Source organism: Cryptotermes secundus, unplaced genomic scaffold, assembly GCF_002891405.2.
Source record: "Cryptotermes secundus unplaced genomic scaffold, Csec_1.0 scaffold971, whole genome shotgun sequence".
NCBI classification, from domain to species: Eukaryota; Metazoa; Arthropoda; class Insecta; order Blattodea; family Kalotermitidae; genus Cryptotermes; species Cryptotermes secundus.
Window position 1 is genome coordinate 1688124 of NW_019727793.1, and position 14560 is coordinate 1702683.

At 43.6% G+C, this 14560-nt stretch overlaps 1 long non-coding RNA gene across 1 annotated transcript in view; it reads right to left on the reverse strand.

The window, feature by feature from the left end:
- Positions 1 to 928: 928 nt before the first annotated feature.
- The window catches only part of LOC111865037, a 58070-nt gene continuing 44438 nt past the window's right edge, over positions 929 to 14560 (reverse strand). Inside the window, exon 3 of the long non-coding RNA XR_002842890.2 lies at positions 929 to 1140. This is a non-coding gene — a long non-coding RNA (uncharacterized LOC111865037). The remainder of the gene's footprint in view (positions 1141 to 14560) is intronic.

Sequence of the window (14560 nt, forward strand, 5' to 3'; positions counted from 1 at the left end):
ACGACGTGGTGCTTAATTAAGGATAATAATAGCTTTACTTTTATCATCATCATTAATATAGAGATTTTAAGTTCAGATTCTCTCTGTGTTACGTTTGTGGGGATTAGCGTAAAGGTTCACACCGTCGCAAAATTTTCTTAACTATTGACCTCCAAATAATATTTCATACATAGTAATTTTCAAGAATATTTATAGCCCATCTCAAGGCAATGTTTAATTTCCTGACTAAAATAGACCATTAGTAATCACTGTCATGCTCAAAGCTAAATTAATGTTCTGAACGGCTGCATATTTGTTTTATATTCTACAGTAGTTTTTCTACCCTTTGCGGGACACCGAAGAAGACGCTAAAATTGTCAAAGCACATTAACAATTTTTAGGAAGAGATTTTATCATTAAAAAAATGAGCAATAAGATTGTGTTTACAAGTTCAATGGCTAAAATTCTAATCATTGCTCTATTTTTAAAAATAATGTTGAGTATTAATTTCTAAGATTTCTTTATTCCTCAATTCCCTTCCCCCCATTTTTTTCGACCTTCACTCAAACTCCGGCGGCACACCTACGAACTCTTCACGTCACACCAGTGTGCCGCGGCACGCCTGCGGACACCTCGCGGCACACCGGTTGAAAATCGCTGACCTACAGGGAAAGCGAACCACTGTACTGTACAGGTTACAAATCGCCGTTGCCCTACGTCATTTTACAGCCTTATATTTAACAGCTTCAACCTCATAATTTAATATGTCCTTCAGGTCCTGCAGAAAATTAGCAGGTATGACTCTGGGGTGGACTAATATGATGAAAATCAGAATATTAGTTCCATAGCAGAAAGGGGTGCTACACAGGCAACATGGTACCTTAAAAAGTGGAAGGAGTCCTATAGTTCATTGCACGCCCTCCATACTCTATATCAATTTAATTTACATGAACGTCTATTCAGTTAAATTATTATAATTGGATAAATCATTGTTTGTGCGTTACTAAACAGGTAAGCCTATTGCCAGTGACGGTATCTTCCGCTTTAAGAAATATGATTTGTCGTACACTCACCCACAGAGAACTGAAGTCAGCCGTTGTTGTCCTTGCATGCAGGTTGACCTCTCACTCCGAGGGAAGAATAGGAATTGGAGGAGGGTACCTGAAGAAAGAAAGAGAAATATAGTGCTTGATCCTGGCACAGATAGTAGTATCGGGGAGTAGAGAAGCCTGAAATAGGGAACCTTCGTGTCTTTACCCAGGAAAAAAAAAAAAAACAAGAAGGGTAAAATTTAAAAGTATGGATGTCATCGTGTCTCTAACGCATTAAATTTATTAAATGGAATACATGTACTTCCGTGTGATGAATCAATTCAATTTTCGTCTATAGAGCACAGAATTTCCCTCGAAAAGCTTATGTTTCTCAGCCGGTTACGCGTTCATGCTTCAAACTTCATTATCGCTTTTATAAATATCTGGCATAAACAGTTTCTTGAGCCAACAAATATAGTCTATAACTTCAAGATCAATTCTTCTAAGCTCCATTTCCAACATTATATTTTCACTTACACATAAGTCCCTTGCTCAGTTTTTTGAAGTTATCCGACAAACTGTTTTGCGTATTTCTTGACTTCTCTCATGTATGCTACATTTGCAGCCATTTCTTTCTGCTTGATTTTATGAAGCTGATCATGGTACGTCAAGCGTTCTATTTTCTGGGATATAAACCCGTTTAGTCCGGTATAAACCAAGAGTTGTTTCGTAGGAACATATGACATTCATCTTCAGCGCACAGTTCTATATCGGTTGACTTTCACAAGGCTATACGGTGTCATATTCTATCAGTTAACATTCTTCAATACCAAATTCAACAATATTACATCAAGTTTTAATATATTTCTTGATGATATGAACGATCATCCTGCACCCTTCCGAAGATGACATTAACCATCATGCTTTTGTTTAGATCGCAGTTACATATCAGACGGATAGGGCCAGGCAAAGATAAGGAAACTGTTAGAATATGGCGGATTCTTTATACATCGAAGCCGTGAAGCGAACTTGTGTGTTGTGGGTCGGTCCAGATTGACGGGAGGAGAGGCCAACTCTTCCGGCTGAGTTCTCGCCCGCAGAAACAGAGGAATACTGCCTAAAGGGGAAGCAGAAGAAATCAGAACCAGTAAAATTCGGGCATCATGCAAGGCAGTAGAAGAGCAAAGAACGGTCCGCACGAAAGCAATAATTTGAAATGAGGATAGAACAGCGCGGTGTTTACTTCTATTAAATGTTGAAGATTCTTAATCGTGTGTTTAAACATAAAAAGTAAAGCTATTCCTGTAACAGGTCGTGGATGCCCATAGGGTTGTGAGACGTTGAGGTTCCCACATTTTCTAGATAATCGGCTCATAGATGGCGGCAAAGTTGTCAGACCTAAGCGCCGGCCGTCCTTTACTCCCAAGTACATTCCAAGAATATTCCTGGTACTCATTTCTGTTAGAGGCTGAGTCGACCCCAGGGCCATAGTGCGGTTGGAAGGATTAGGTCAACTGAAAAAACCCAATGATCTTATCGGGACTTGAACCCGCGACCTTCCGGCTTGTAGCATAGTGCCTCAACCAACTACGCTACCGCGTGCTCCTGCTACAAAGAGCCATTTGAAACACTTCCTCAGTATCAAAAGATGAATTAAATTTGCCACTCCATAAGAAATAAATAACACGAAACCTAACGAAATGTCACTTCCTAATATTCCTCTGTGATACAACTGTCATCTGCTAAGTTAAGGTAAAGTTGTCCCTGTACTTAATTAATTAAGCACTACACCTTGAAGGCGTATGGGGAAGAGGATATATATATACACGCTTTCTTGATCTCGGCACCAGCTGGAGGTGAGTGGTCAGTTTCACGCCCCGGCCGCTTTATCCTCGGGTAAAGGGCCCCTACTACCCATTCGATAGTATGCTGGGTGGAGGACCCCAGAGGACGACATGGAGAAATTAAAATTCTTGCCTCTACTGGGACTCAAACTCGGCCGACCGGCCAGCCAGTAGGCAGTCGCTATACTGACTGCGCTATCCCGGCTCCTCACGTCCAGCCCGTACCCAGTCGCTATACTGACTGCGCTATCCCGGCTCCTCACGTACAGTCCGTAGCCAGTCGCTATACTGACTGCGCTATCCCGGCTCCTCACGTACAGTCCGTAGCCAGTCGCTATACCGACTGCGCTATCCCGGCTCCTCACGTACAGTCCGTAGCCAGTCGCTATACCGACTGCGCTATCCCGGCTCCTCACGTCCAGCCCGTAGCCAGTCGCTATACTGACTGCGCTATCCCGGCTCCTCACGTCCAGCCCGTAGCCAGTCGCTATACTGACTGCGCTATCCCGGCTCCTCACGTCCAGCCCGTAGCCAGTCGCTATACTGACTGCGCTATCCCGGCTCCTCACGTCCAGCCCGTAGCCAGTCGCTATACTGACTGCGCTATCCCGGCTCCTCACGTCCAGCCCGTAGCCAGTCGCTATACTGACTGCGCTATCCCGGCTCCTCACGTCCAGCCCGTAGCCAGTCGCTATACTGACTGCGCTATCCCGGCTCCTCACGTCCAGCCCGTAGCCAGTCGCTATACTGACTGCGCTATCCCGGCTCCTCACGTCCAGCCCGTAGCCAGTCGCTATACTGACTGCGCTATCCCGGCTCCTCACGTCCAGCCCGTAGCCAGTCGCTATACTGACTGCGCTATCCCGGCTCCTCACGTCCAGCCCGTAGCCAGTCGCTATACTGACTGCGCTATCCCGGCTCCTCACGTCCAGCCCGTAGCCAGTCGCTATACTGACTGCGCTATCCCGGCTCCTCACGTCCAGCCGGAGCCAGTCGCTATACTGACTGCGCTATCCCGGCTCCTCACGTCCAGCCCGTAGCCAGTCGCTATACTGACTACGCTATCCCGGCTCACTGTCATCTACTAAGCTTCTAAAACATTTTTAGAGTAGGAAATCATAAAACAGTGACGTAGTTCATTACGTCATCATTATGTTCTTAGGTTTCCTTCTCAGCATACGACAAGAGCAAAGGCAAACTTATCCCCACATTCAATTAATTAAGTCCTGCGCTATGAAGACGTGTGAGGAAGTGGAGGTATGTCAGCACAATTCTTCACCTCGGAACTAGCCGGAAGTGAGTGGTCAGCTTCACGGTCTGGCCACATTATTGCCGATACGCAAAGAATAGGAAGAGCCGGTATAGCGACTGGCTACAGGCTGATCGACGGAGGGCTCGGAGTTCGAGTCTCAACAGGGTCAAGAATTTTTTCCTATCCAATAAGCACCGGGGGTAAAGAGGCTGGGGCGTGAAACTGACCACTCACCTACAACTAGTGCCGAAATGAAGAAAAAGTTGATCTATACACCCACTCCCCCCATACGTCTTCATGGCATAGTGCCTAATTAGCAAAGCACAGGGGCAGCTTTACCTTACCTTACACATTGAATAGGCAGCAGTGGGTGGGCTCCAGAGGCGGTCGGGACAGTTTGGAGAAGAGACGAATCTTTTTACGCTGGCACGGATCGTACCTTATTTCTCGACCGTTAAGTCGATAGCCGCCCGTATATTGACTGAGCTACCCCGGCTCTTTCTCCTATATACGATGGAACCGGTACCGACTTCCCGGAGGTCTCCCTGAATACACAGGACTTCTTTCTTAAGTCTGCGTACTTAGGGTGTGACGTATTGCTAAAGGCATTACAAACAAGGTTTAGTCACACGTTGGCAACAACGACAGAGGTGACGATGGCATGACTCAGTGGTGTCCTCTTCCCGTTACGAGTTTCCGTCTGCAGCAAACCTCTACGGACGTACGTGTCCGTACAAAGCAACGTGCCATGCAACGATTTGCCCACTCTGGACATCCCTCAGACGAGCATGACGTCATGTCATTGTATGAGCGGAGGGAAAGAATTTTTTTTTTTACAAAAAAAAAAGAAATGCCATCAAACAGAATCGTAAGTGATGAGACCTGGGGAGGACTCCGTTACCCCGACATCAGGTAAATACTTGAGGAGCACTCTCTGATGCCATCAGCTGGGTTTTCTCAAGTCTTTCTTTCTTTTTTTATTACTATTTCTTCTCTACGTGGCTAATCCTCAACAGGGTGGGATCCATGTACGGTAGAGAAGGTACCAACAATCGCAGTCCAAAAGATCTCTTCAGACCAACCAAAGCTAAACACTACACTAGGACAGCTGTCAGGCCATCACTCGTACAGCCCTTTGCACGAAATATGCATCTCGGTCTATATGAAGGCTTCTTACGTGATAAGGGAACAGCATTTAGTAATACAGAAAAGAGTATATCTCAGATTAAGTCCCATATACGAGTGTATATATATATATATATTGTTGCTTCATAACTTGTACTCTTCTCAAAGTATAATTAGAATGATAAAGTCAAGGAGGATGAGGTGGGAAGGGCATGTAGCACGAATGGGGAGAAGAGGAATGCATATCGGATATTAGTGGGAAAGCCAGAAGGAAAGAGACCAGTGGGAAGACAAAGGCGTAGGTGGGTGAACAATATTAAAATGGATTTTAGAGCGATAGGATGGGATGGTATGAATTGGCCACAGCGAACTGTTTATCAAGAGTTTGTCTACGCCGTAACTTGTTTACCTCTCGTTGCCTAACAATGGGTGTACATGTAACAATGTATACTTACTTACTCATGGAGCTGAGCCCTTCTGGAGAAGCCGCCAATTCTGCAGCTACTCAAGAATTTCCTAGCATTTTATGGAAGCCGAAGGTTCATTACCGTGTTCATAAGAGCCCTCCACTGGTCCCTATCCTGAGCCAGATCAATCCAATCCATAACATCCCATCCTATCTCTCTAAGATCCATTCTAATATTGTCCACCCACCTACATCTTGGTCTTCCCTGTGGTCTCTTTCCTTCTGGCTTTCCCACCAATATCCTATACTCATTCCTAGTCTTCCCCATTCGCACTACATGACCTTCTCACCTCATTCTCCTTGGCTTGATCATTCTAAGTACATTTGGAGAAGAGTACACGTTATGAAGCTCCTTACTGTGCAGTTTTCTCCAACATCCTGTTCTCAAACACCCTCAGTCTATGTTCCTCCCTTAATGACAGAGACCAAGTTTAACACCCATACAGAACCACAGGCAAAGTTATGGTTTTGTAGATTCTATTTTTTTTTTATGTTTTTGGACAGCAGACGAGAAGGCAAAAGGTTCTGGACTGAATGGTAGCAAGCATTACATGATTTAAATCTCCTCTTAATTTCCTCCTGAATCAGGTTTCGATCCGTAATCGTTGTTCCCAAATATCTGAACTGTGCCATATTTTCAAACCATCTGTTTCATATCTTTATCTGATGATTTTGCCCTGCATTTTGGTGACGAGACAGCAACATATACTTAATTTTCTCCCTAAACACCGCTACATGAAGATAACTGAACAATGTGGAAAGTGTACGAAAAGCTCCATAGGTTCGTAACCTCGGTCATAGCTTGAAGTGAGTTGTAAGCTTTGGAATTTTTTTCTTCTTGCGAAGCTGACAGTAGCCCAGTAAGAAATTCCTCGTCTGTGATGAAACCCGAAGATTCATTACTATGCTCACAACGGCCCGGTCCTTAGGTAGGACGGTGGGTCATGTGAATTCAGTTCACAATATCACAGCTTATTTCTTTAAGAACAATTTTAATATTATCTTTCCATCTTTTAATTTTGTCGGCTAAAATTGTGTACTCCTCTTTCTTATCCATGAACCATGTTCGGTCTATCTCATCTTCCTTAATTTGGATGTCATGATAATGTTTATGCAACATTTTAACATTTTCATAGTCACTGACAACCGCGTCTTATTCACAAATCTTCTATGCCTAGGGGCTTATAATATTCTGATTATGATCAGCACAATAATGCTCTTATCAAAAGCATGAAGTTTTCAGTAAAATTGGAAGGAAATATCGCAAAGAACACAAACTTTAGCACAAATATTTCGTTTCTGGACATTATCCATCGTCCTGTTTTCATCTACAAGACCGTCCTGTTTTCATCTAAAACCTCGTTTCGGGGACTGGATTCGCTCTCGGACCCAGAGATAGGGGATAGCTATATTGATTGGGCCCATCTGAGTAGGTTTTACATTACGACAGAGAGAGTCCAGTCTCCAAAAGTTGTTGTTTTGAAATGTAAACAGGACGGTCTTGTAGATGAAAACAGGACAATGGATAATGTCCAGAAACGTAATATTTGTACTAATGTACCATCGTCACAAACTTTTAGATCTTCCTGCTCATACCCGTAGCCATGTAACTATAAGCTGTTAGAAACAAAATAAGAGTATTTACGACTCAGAGGTAAAGTTGTGCCGGTCACGGTAGCCGAGCGGTCTAAGCATGTACTGTCTCCGCTCGCTTGGAAACCGGGATCGTGGGTTCGAATCTCACTCAGGGCATGGACGTTTAGTTTGTGTGTGTGCGTCTTTCTGTCTTTGTATACAGGTAGAGGCCGTGCGACGAGCTGATCAACCTCCCAAGGAGTCCTACCGAATGTGTAAGATCTAGAAAAACCGAAGTGAACGGAGAAGTTCATGGAGGTAGGCCTAGGCCCACTGGGGCTGTAGTGCCAAGGAAAAAAAAAGGTAAAGTTGTCCCTGTTCTTAACTAATTAAGCACTACACCATGGAGACGTATGGGGGAGTAGATGCAAAGATCCACATATTCTTGACCTCGGCACTAGTTAGAGGCGAGTGATCAGCTTCACGTCCCAATCGCTTAACCCCTGGGAAAGGAGCATATCTCACCGGTACCCATTGGATAAGGGGGGCACGCGGTAGCGTAGTTGGTTGAGGGGCTATGCTACAAGCCGGAAGGTCGCGCGTTAAAGTCCCGATGAGGTCATTAGATGTTTTTCAGTTGACCTAATCCTTCCAGCCGCACTAGGCCCTGGGGTTTACTCAGCCTCTAACAGAAATGAGTACCAGGAATTAATTTCATAACTATTTTTCTGGGTAGTAAAGCACGGCCGGCGGGTAAGGCTGACAACCTTACCGCCATCTTTGAGCCGATTGTCTAGATAATGTGAGACTCTCAACGTCTCACAACCCTGTGGGCCTTCACGGCCTGTTACAGGATAGCTTTACTTTTTATTTTACTTACCCAATGGAGAAGAGGCCGGGTGGGACCGGTCTGGACGACACGGAGAGGAGAGAATCTGCTAGCCAGTACTATACAAACTGAGCTATCCCGGTTCTATATAACTCATAGGCAGAAGGGAAATTTTGCTCTCTTGCAAAGGCTTCAACAGTTCAAACACATAAAAAAAAGTAAGCTATCCGGGGCCCATAGGGCTGTGAGACGTTGAGGGTTCCACATTTTCTGTAGACAATCGGCTCAAAGATGGCGGTAAAGTTGTCAGCCTTACGCGCCGGCCGCGCTTTACTCCCCAGGAAAGTTATTTAATCCCTGGTACTCATTTATGTTAGAGGCTGAATCGACCCCAGGGCCATAGTGCGGCTAGAAGGATTAGGTCAATTGAAGAAAATCCAATGACCTCATCGGGAAAGTGAAAATTCCTCCGAACCTTCTTTTGAAGACGAAACGTAAAACGTAAGACGTACTACACCAGTACGTTCCCTTTCTTGACACACAAGGAGACCTAAGTACTATTTTGTTTCAATGGCATTATTTAACGGCGTATTTGGTACAGCAGTAACGCGTCTATCTCGTATTCTTAAGGCACCAAACCTGAATTCCGAACAGAGACATTTTATCTTGACTTTCCGTATCGTCATGCATCCGGGGTTTGCGAGATTATTAAGACGGGTTCTGAATTGGATTATTGGATTTATTAACGCCTTCCTATATGATCTCTCTTAATCACAAAGAATGAAGACAGCTCACAATAAATGGCCGTCTAAAACTCGCTCCATTCCCGTTCGTGTTCTGTCTCTACGACTGACTGCTCAAAATCAAAGTCACATTGCGACTGACGGTCAGTCAGTGAGTGAGTCTTGGTTCCGAGCCCCATCTGTGGCTCATGACCAGATATTTATTGTTGTTTGACATTTACGGTCTTGTTTTTGTGGGGCGCCCACTCTGACGAGAGGACGGGTCTCTCTTTTGTATATGCTGCTGGCCCTTGCCAGCGCAGTCTTTCTCGGGTCCGAGTCCCTTGGTGCTCGCGTCCATATTTTACTGTCTCACATTTGAGAGTTTCCTCTTCGTCGCCTCCTACGACTCGCAGGGTCACGATAGAGGCATTCGACCCCGCCCCCACACTGGTCAAAGTCAAAGTCACATTGCGACTGACGGCCAGTCAGTCAGTAAGTCTTGGTGTCGAGCACCCTCCTGGGGCTCATGACCAGATATTTATTACTGTTTGACAGTTACAGTCTTGTTTCTGTGGGCGCCCTCTCTGACGAGAGGACGGGTCTGTCTTTTGTATATGCTCCTGGTCCGTGCCAGCGCAGTATTTCTCGGGTCCGAGTCCCTTGGTACTCGAGACCATATATTACTGTCTCAAATTTGAGACTTCCCTATTCGTCGCCTCCTACGACTCGCAGGGTCACGGTGGAGGTATTCGACCCCCGCCTCCACACGGGTTGGAATTTTTCAATCCCCCACACTGGTGACTTCGAATTCCGTATCATACAGCCCCGGGGCGGACCTCACGGAAAACACTGCCTCCCAATAATTCGTAGGGGTGTTTACCGTTCCGTTGCGTAGAAATGGACGTTCTATATTGTCGCGTATTATTGCATGCATTACCAAGCAACGGTTGTTCACCAAGAATCTGTCTCGGCGGGAGCGTGTTCATCGAGCCGTTGCTTAGCATTGGATCTATACGTCATAGTATTTTATAATAAAAATTCATATAGGATTATATCCTTGTGCCTTTCTCCCAAATGATCCTTACACCAACTGATACAATTTCATAAAGTCAACACGAACACCATGAAACAGAAACCAACTATAATCTTTTAATTTCCCAAAATCAATAGGCATAATATGAAGAGTTTGAGAAACTCTGAGGTGTAGTTTACAGCATGCACATTTAATTTAGCGTCCTGATATTTCATAAGGAAATAGTGTTTTCAAAAGAGAACCAAATTTAATAAAGGTGAAACTGACCGATATGCGTGCAAAATCTGTATTTAGCAGTACGGTTCATGGCAATAAGCACCAGTAAGAGACCACTATGCTAGACACGTATAATGTTATAATTTATGTATACAGTGCACAGATATTCATACAGATTCTGTGTATATCACGTTGTGTTTTGAAAACTGTAAACAGAGTGACTTTGCCAGACTTCGAAGTCTACCCTCGTCACATACGCTGATGCTCTCGTCTTTCTTGAAGAAAATTCACATTTCCTTACGGCAATGAATCGATTTGGGGTTAGCCATTTATAAAATATTATAGAAAAGAATATATGAGAGGAAAAACGCTGTTGTTGCAGTGGCTTGAGTTCGATCCCCAGCAGCGACAGATATTTCTCTTCTTGCCACTCTTCGTAACCTACCGACCTTCCTACTCTCTTACTCCCTCTTCTCTTCCTCCTGCGGCAAAAAATCGGAAGAAAACCTAACATTTACCTGTCTCTAATGTAAAGGCTAAAAATGTGTGTGGAGCTCCATGCTTTTACTTTTCTTGTTGCATACGTACAGGAAGAACTGCGTCATCCAATGAGTTCGCATACCAGTAACGGTATAAATTCGCAATCGGAAGGTTCTAGGTTCGAAATTCGGCCCGAACAACGGCCATCCTCACACAGGTGTTTCGTACTTTTACTCCGTACGTCCAGGAAAAAGCCGCGATCTCTGTATTATTAATTAAATAACTGAACCATTCATGCAACATGACGTGGAGGTTCATAGAGCTGTGAGACGTCGAGGCTACCATATTTTCTCTAGACAATCGACTCACAGATGGCGGTGAGTTTGTCAGGCCGACGGCCCTTATTCTCAGTACTCATTTCTGTTAGAGGCTGAGTGGACCCCAGGGCCATAGTAATCCGAAATGGATTAGTTCAGTTCAAAAATCCAGCAACCTCATTGGGAATTGAACCCGGACTTTCCGGCCTGTAGCATAAAGTCTTAACCAACTACGCTACCACGTGCCCCATCTGTTTAATATCAGATGTGAATATGATAATATTTTAAAACACTCGCATCAGAACTCAGAGAACTATCAAATATTACACTGACAAGAAGACATCTTTGTAACCACGTTACGACAACTGCCTCCATGTTTCACAGAATGATCTGTACAGCCATGGTTTGAAGGGAAGACCTAAGATCCTACGAGAACTATGATATTTTCTGGTTCTACATAAGAAATCCTATATCAGAAAGAAAGTTGCCGAACTAACTCCAATAAATGCCGATCATTGTAACAAGGAAAGTCAACTGAACACAGAATAGTATAAGTTGTTGAAGAACGGCCCTGGATGGCTAACGTGGTTAGGGCTAACAACTTGCATTGTACAAGAATACAAGACCCATGGGAATAGTCGCGAAGAAAGATAAAGTTAAAGAAACGAAACGCATGATATGCAAGAGAGGAGAGAAACAGAAGTTTCTGAGGGGAACGAAGCGTAAAATTAATCATAAAAGAACCCCATTTTTGTTTCTCCACTGGAGACACTCCAATTTTTTCGAAGTACTTTCAGGTACAGGTACAGTTCTTCAAATTGTAATGTTTCATTGGACTTATGCAAATCATGTACGGAACTAAGTAAGAGGAACTAAACAGTTCCGAAAAATGTATGAGGTACCTCGCAATTCATACAGGCCACCTAGAACAACTTAGGAGGCTGTGACAGGCTGAGAATATAGCTAGGTTCAAGAAGCACGAAATGCAAACGGAATATTGATGGGAAAACTCTTGGATACTGTCCACTTCAGAGATTGAACAGGTTGTTGCAGTCGCAACAAGTATAATACTACGTTCTCGCATTTAAAGAAAAACTACAGAACTAAACCTGGACTCCCGGTAAGCACAATTTTAAAAATGGCATTATGATTGAATGGCAGGCCGCAGAAGACTGTGGATAAAAGGATATGTCGTTCATTTGTGGGATTCTAAGGAGAAATCTGTATTCAGACTTTGTGTGTATTTCGCGCCCCTGGTTCAGCAGTTCCAAGTTCTACTGACCGACTTTTATCAAATGCATTCTTTACACACACACTATATATATAAAAGTAAAGCTATCCCTGTAACAGGCCGTGCAGGCCCATAGGGGTGNAGCGGCCTCCGTAGTCTAGAGGTAACGTTCCCACCTCATGACTCCTAGTACGCGGGTTCAAATACCCGGCGGAGGTCGTCGAATTTTTAAGGGCGGAAAAATTCAGGGAACAAGTCCTCCGGGAGGGACTTTAAGCCGTGGGTCCCGTGTCGTAGCTTTACGGCACGTAAAAGAACCTCATATCTCCAAAGGAGGTCACTGAGCCAAATTACGGACGTTTCCCGCGCAACAGCAGTCTCTAATACCTCTGGTAGATGGGGGAAGCATTATAGATACCTCTCAGCTAGTCGAGCCGGTCTCGCTGGCTGGGCGGGACTGATGGTAAGCACCAGTACCGGTACGATATAAAGACTGGTAGAAATCATAGAGGGAAGCACAATGGACCAATACAGGTCTAAGTGCATGGGGAAACCCACCCTCTCCAATAACTAACTAACTAACTATGAATAGGAGTAGAATGTGGTAGAAATTGAAGGAACGCTTGAATCGGTACTACTACAGCATCTAGTTTTGCCAAACATTTCTTCCAGATAGCAGCACTGCTTAGTGTATGGGGCCTATGTTATTCCATCGCATTTATCATGTTTGGTAGACTAGTAGGCTGATTTCGCGACCACTTAACAATTATATTTAGATAAATTATTTTTCTAATCGTCCATGTTTCACTTCCATGTGAAAACACGGCCTTGTTTAAAGATTTTAACTAATTAAAATGATAAAAGTGTTTGTCTGATCAGTAAAGGTCTCATTTCCCTTAATTACGGCCGGTAATGCCACGGAACCACAGCTAAGCAACGCACATGCAGACAGATGAGTACCGCCGAACCACCTTCAACACGTTAGCTACGCATCGCGACCACAGACATAAGCTGCGTAGGGAAATTGTCTCATAAAGGGATAAGGGTGGGGGTTGGTTAACCCCTCAAGAGGGATCCTCAAATGGGTTTATGGTAGGTAAGAGGCAGGAAAGGTATCATATGTACAGTCGCTTCCTTACAAAAATATACACATATTCATTGGACGAGCAGCAGTAAGAATAGATACAGGTAGATATCCCATGTTCTAGTAAATACGTCAACCAATTTTGTTTCAGGAAGGATTAGTGGATGGATATCTACTTTCGTGGTATGTTGAGTTATGACACCGTGTAGTCTGGTAGACGGGAGCCAAAGTTTAGGTGGAAAATTCTATCTCCAAATGGTAAAACTAGTTTAATTAGTGATTTATACCAGTCGGACATTTTTGTTTTCCCATAAATTGACTCAGAAACAGCAGCTAGTTGGTGTATCAGGTTAAGTAAGCTAGTTACACCAGTAATGAGAGATTACCAGCCAGTAGGAGGCCGTCGTTCTTGTATGAACGTGCTTGTTACTTGTTCCTTTAAATTAATCTGGACACAGAAGTTCCACTAGACTCTAGTAAGCAGACTCATCTAGAAATAAATGCAGAGAAAACTAAATAAGTTCATAGCTTACATTCTGGTCTTGTCACCACAACTTAGCACAAATCACAATATTAAGCTGCGTAAACAATTTTCGAAACTCAAAATTACTGGCTTTTCGGACTTTGTCCATCATCCTCTATTCTAGAAATTATAAAAGACAACTTTTCGGAAATTGGATCTGTTTCCGTCCTCAGGTGATGGGGGAGACATCTACTCTACTGGGTCTCTTAGAAAGAGCTAATCTCAATCATTGGTTGGAGGAAGGAAACAGATTCAGTATCCGAAACGTTGTTTTCTAGTTTCTATAATACCGGACGATGGATAAAGTTCGGAAACCCAGTAATTCCGAGTATTATACATCATCGTCAGAACCCTTTAGAATCCTTCGAAAATATGGCAAAGCTTGGAAAAATCAATAAGGAATCAAAATTTTATCCATGATTAAATCTTAAATTCGAGGGATGTTTGCTACTTTTCAGCTCGGAACCTTTCGTTTATCTGTATTCCACCTATGAACGCAAAGATAAATAAATAAATACAAAATTGTAATTGTATTGTACTTGCTTAGCATAGTTTAAACTCTCATTTTATTGTAAGAGCACAGATGACGTAGAGGTTGCTGATAATGTTTGGAAATAAATGGAATGAAGTGAAGGGATGTTACAGAAAATTACATAATGTGCGATCTTCATAAAATATTCCCCAAAAGATAAAATCGAGTTCAGGATCAGTACTAGTTTCTTTTCAAATTTAAATGTCTGTAGCTCTACAGCGTAACTCTACTTAGCGCTGCTGCAAATCGTACAGGCCTACAGCAGGTAGATGTTGAAACGTGAAAGCCTACTGCAAAATTTCATCTCGACACACAGAA